The following is a 6,000-nucleotide window of genomic DNA, read 5'->3' as shown; positions in this document are numbered from 1 at the left end:
TACATACAGCTTGCCATGGAAAGGAGTAAGAAGGATTGAGTTGAAGTAGTAGGAGAGCAGGCGTCCTTGAGCTCTACAGCATCTCCATCCGCTTATCTGAAATTCCCACCAATGAATCTGCATAAGTGTTCTATCCCTTTTATTATTTATTTCTTTTTATTATTCCTATCCTCAAACCCATAAATAATGTTTAATTTGCCTGACTGAGATTTACAAGGTGACCATAGCTTGCTTCATACCAACAATCTCTGTGGGATCGACCCTTACTCACGTAAGGTATTACTTGGATGACCCAGTACACTTGCTGGTTAAGTTGAACGGAGTTGTGTCCACACATAGTTGAAAAAGCAATGAATTTTACAAAATACATTAACAAAGGAATCACAATTTCGTCCACCAAGTTTTTGGCGCCGTTGCCGGGGAACAATCAATTTCAAACAACAATTTCACAATTGTTTCCAGACCACAATGGTGCCAAGTTTTAATCCGGCAACAACACCAAGTTTTTGGCGCCGTTGCCGGGGATTGTTCGAGTATGGACAACTGACGGTTCATCTTGTTGCTCAGATTAGGTAATTTTCTTTTCAAAATTTTTCAAAAATGTTTTTCAAAATTTTCTTTTCTTTTTCGTTTTTCTAACCATGTTTTTCGAAAAAATTAAAAAGCCAATAGCCCTTTAAACCAAAAGTCAAGGGTAAAAAGGATCCAAGGCTTTGAGCATTAATGGATAGGAGGGCCCAAAGAAATAAAATCCAGGCCTAAGCGGCTAAATCAAGCTGTCCCTAACCATGTGCTTGTGTCATAAAGGTCCAAGTGAAAAGCTAGAGACTGAGTGGTTAAAGTCATGATCCAAAACAAAAAGAGTATGCTTAAGAACTCTGGACACCTCTAATTGGGGACTTTAGCAAAGCTGAGTCACAATCTGAAAAGGTTCACCTAGTTATGTGTTTGTGGAATTTATGTATCTGGTGGTAATATTGGAAAACAAAGTGCTTAGGGCCACGGCCAAGACTCATAAAGTAGCTATGTTCAAGAATCAACATACTGAACTAGGAGAATCAATAACATTATCTAAAATTATGAGTTCCTATAGATGCCAATCATTCTGAATTTCAAAGAATAAAGTGAGATGCCAAAACTCTTCAGAAGCAAAAAGCTACTAGCCCCGCTCATCTAATTAGGACTAAGTTTCACTGATATTGTGAGATTCATTGTATATTCTCTTCTTTTTATTATATTTTTTTCAGTTACTTGGGGACAAGCAACAATTTAAGTTTGGGGTTGTGATGAGTGGATAATTTATACGCTTTTTGGCATTGTTTTTAGGTAGTTTTTAGTAGGATCTAGCTACTTTTTAGTATATTTTTATTAGTTTTTATGCAAAATTCACATTTCTAGACTTTACTATGAGTTTGTGTGTTTTTCTGTAATTTCATGTATTTTCTGGTTGAAATTGAGAGACCCGAGCAAAAATCTAATTCAGAGGCTGAAAAAGGACTGTTGATGCTGTTGGATTCTGACCTCCCTGCACTCGAAGTGGATTTTATAGAGCTACAGAAACCCAATTGGCGCGCTCTCAATTGCGTTGGAAAGTAGACATCCTGGGCTTTCCATCAATATATAATAGTTCATACTTTTCTCGAGTTTTGATGACACAAACTGGCGTTTAAACGCCAATTTCCTGCCCTATTCTGGCGTTAAACGCCAAAACTAAGTTACAAGCTAGAGTTAAACGCCCAAACTGGCATAAAAGCTAGCATTTAACTCCAAGAAAAGTCTCTACACATGAAAGCTTCAATGATCAGCCCACACACACACCAAGTGGACCCGAAAGTGGATTTCTGCATCATTTACTTATTTCTATAAACCCTAGTAACTAGTTTAGTATAAATATGACTTTTTACTATTGTATTCACATCTTTGGATCTTTACATATTTGGATTATCCTTAGATCATCTTTGGAACATTTTTCCTTAGACTTGGAGGCTGGCCATTCGGCCATGCCTGGACCTTCATCACTTATGTATTTTTAATGGTGGAGTTTCTGCACACCATAGATTAAGGTGTGGAGCTCTGTTGTTTCTCGAGTATTAATACAAAGTATTATTGTTCTTCTATTCAATTCAAACTTATTCTTATTCTAAGATGTTCACTTGCACTTCAACATGATGAATGTGATGATCCGTGACACTCATCACCATTCTCAATTTATGAACGCATGCCTGACAACCACTTCCGTTCTACCTGCGAAAGCTAGAGTGTGTATTTCTTGTGTTTCTAATCAATGATTCACATCGACTCCCTTCTGACAATGGGGCATCTGAATTTGAGATTAGAACCTTCGTGGTATAAGCTAGAATCAATTGGTAGCATTCCTAAGATCTGGAAAGTCTAAACCTTGTCTGTAGTATTCTGAGTAGGATCTGGGAAAGGATGACTGTGACGAGCTTTAAACTCGCGACTGTGGGGCGTAGTGCCAGACACAAAAGGATCATTGGATCTTATTCCAACACGATCGCGAACCAACAGCTGATTAGCAATGCGGTAGTTGTGCCTGGTATTTTTCATCCGAGACAAGAAATCCGACAGTTGATTAGCCGTACAGAAACCGTAGAGGACCATTTTCACTGAGAGGACGGGAGGTAGCCATTGACAACAGTGATCCCCAACATATAGCTTGCTATGGAAAGGAGTATTAATGATTGAATGAAGACAGTAGGAAAGCAGAGATTCAGAAGTAATAACACATTTCCATACGCTTATCTGAAATTCCCACCAATGAATTACATAAGTATCTCTATCTTTATTTTATGTTTATTTATCTTTTACTTATCAAAACTCCATAACCATTTGAATCCGCCTGACTGAGATTTACAAGATGGCCATAGCTTGCTTCAAGCCGACAATCTCTGTGGGATCGACCCTTACTCACGTAAGGTTTATTACTTGGACGACCTAGTGTACTTGCTGGTTAGTTGTGCGAAGTTGTGAAAAAGAGTTGAGATTACAATTGTGCGTACAAGTTGTTGGCGCCATTGAGATCACAATTTCGTGCACCACCTGCAAATCTTAGTCAGGCGAATAAAAAAGTAGTTATGTTGAATGCACATAAAATAATTAAAGGAAACAATAAAGAAATAGTAGAGAAACAATAATGAGAAATCAGTTAAGGCTTTGGAGATGCTTTATCTTTTTGGACTAACTTTTCTTACTGATTACTTCAATAATGAATGATTCATTCTATGGCAAAGCCGTAAGTGATTAACTCATGTCCTCTCATCATGTTAATCTCCCCTAAACTATAGCAAGCTACCATATTCGAGTAACTCATGTCCTCTCATCAAGTTAGCTCATGGTATTTCACTATAGCCGAAGATGAAGCCCTGTGCAATTCACTCCCCTTTGTTGATCCTACTCAAAATGCCACAAACAAGGTTGGATCTTCCGGATCAGAGAATGATTACTTATGATTCTAGCCATAGTGCCGCAGAGACCTCATTTACCCATGACCAACGGGATTATATGTCACATATCCAAAATTAGCCCAGCTATTCTCTTGGAATCCACGATGCACTCTCAAGCTGGTAGCTCAGTGCTATCCCGCTAAGGACTCACAAAGAACTCATGTAGAAAAAGGTGTCATACTTCTGTTCTACCCCAGATTCATAAAGATGAAGAATAAAAATGTATCATAGAAAAGAATCAAACATATATTGAAATAAAAACAGTAGTATTATTAATCCATAGGAATCAGTAGAGCTCATAACCTTAACCTACAGGTTTAGTTGCTCATAATTTACAGAGAAAACTCGATGTATAAAGTATGATACTGTTCTTCTCCCTTCCTGGGAGGCATAATCCTCAGGAGGAAGGAGTCCCTTATTTATAGTAAATACTAGAACTAAAAGATGTTAATTTAAATTTAAAAGTTACAAAAATATGACTAGGTAAGCTAAGGGGTTATAAAATCCACTTTGGGGCCCATTTGGATTCTGGCACTGAACTTCGCTGGTCCTGCTCCCTGGCTAGCATTGAACGCCAGTTTGGGCGTTCAACTTGGGAGCTTGGTCCTGTTTGAGCATTAAACGCCAGAAAGGGAATAAGTTGGGCGTTCAACCCCCGTTTTGGGCAGTCTTTTCCAAAGAAAAGTAAAAAGTATTATATATTTTTGGAAATCCCTGGAAGTTAGCTTTCCAACGCCATTGAGAACGCATCAATTGGACCTATGTAGCTCCAGAAATGGTCGTTCGAATGCAAGGTGGTTAGGATTTGACAGCATCTGTTGTCCTTTCATTGCCTCTGAATCAGACATTGCCAAAACTTGCCAATTTCGCCCAAAAATCACCTAAAATCATAGTAAAACCATGAAAACTCAAAGAAGCATCCAAAAGGTGAATTTTTCACTAAAACATATTAAAACTAAATAAAACTTAACAAAATATCACTAAAAACACTAAGAAAATAACACAAAAAAGGGTATAAAATATCCACTCATCAGTCGTACAAGTCACTTGAAGCACGTGCCCAAGAATTTGAAACTGAACTAAATCATCTGCATGCAAAGATGGAAACTCTGGAAAATGAATTGAGAGAGGAAAAGAAGGGTCATGAAGCAGCTTTGGCCAAGTCCAAGGAGCTAGAGGAGCAATTACAAAGGTTAGACACTCATCCCTTTTCATATAGTATATCATGAACATGTGCATGTCTTGCCTATTGCATTTGTGCTTAAGCTGGTCTAAGTAACATGGTGTATTGTTTTGCTTAGCAACACCAAATTACTACACATATTTTTCAAGAATTCGACATTGAATCTGTCAAGTTGTTTCTATTTTCTAACTCCTGTGTTGCTCTTTTTGTTAGGAGTAAAAGCGCAGCTACTGATAAATGAACTTAAGAACATCTGCTTGCTGGGTCATATCCTGATTTTGATTTAAGTAGTAGCATTACAAAGATATTGAAGGAGCGAAGGGAATTAAGAGAATTTTTTAAAGATGTTGATACCCTAGCAATATTGGCATCAACCAGGCGGCAAGCTTTTAAGGAGAGTTTCCAACAAAGAATTCTTAGTGCTAACAATATTGATGTCTCATTTGAAAGTTCTCGTACTATATAAGGTGCCTTATTGCTTCTCGTTATTAACTTTTCTCTTATTTGATTTCCTAATATTTTTTCAATCTTAAGTTGGATTATACTTTTACTGTGGTCACTTCTTTGATGTTGGCTAACAGCTAGAATAATCTATATCTACTCTTATTTTATCTTCTTTTATAGTATGTAGTTACTGCTTAAAGATAGATGAGATCATAAGAAAATAAATTATGCATTCTTAGCTATGATGTTTCTATTTTTATAGCGACACGACGAAGACCATTTTGATTACTTTGACATATATTCATTTGAAGTGTAATGGCTTTGGAAAATCTGCCTCAAACCTCCCCTCAGTGTCCCTTCAATGCAAAGCCAAGATTTTTTTCATGAGAAAAATCACGCCAACATATTTGGGATTGTGCCTGAGAGTAGAATGCTTCTCAATATAGATAATGGCTCTCCTATGCCTCATGTTAACAGTACAGTAGATTATATTATTGATTTCTTCAATGGTCTTGTATGAAAACTTGAATCATTCTTTTTTCCATTTTTGTTTTTGATGGAAGGTTGGTAACATCTCTGCAAGGTTATTCACAGAATAGAAGAATATGCTTGTCATTTTTTGAGTAAATAATTTACAAATAATTTTTTTTAGTTAATATTTTGGAATTATCTACGAGTTTAATATTATTTATTTAGTATTTTTTATGTTAATATCTCATGTTTAATAAATATGATGTAAAGAAAATAGGTTATAGTAAAGAAAAAGAGTATAAACTATTGTAGTTGGTCAGTTTTTTTTAAGCTCGTGTATGAAATTGAGGCGGTTCAAAACCGTCGCAATGTTTTTAAAAACAAACATAAATTTGTGGCGGTTTTGTAACCGTCACAAATTTTTTAAAATCCGTTTAC

This window comes from Arachis duranensis, chromosome 3, assembly GCF_000817695.3.
Source record: "Arachis duranensis cultivar V14167 chromosome 3, aradu.V14167.gnm2.J7QH, whole genome shotgun sequence".
Classification (NCBI taxonomy): domain Eukaryota; kingdom Viridiplantae; phylum Streptophyta; class Magnoliopsida; order Fabales; family Fabaceae; genus Arachis; species Arachis duranensis.
This window is presented reverse-complemented; position numbering follows the sequence as displayed.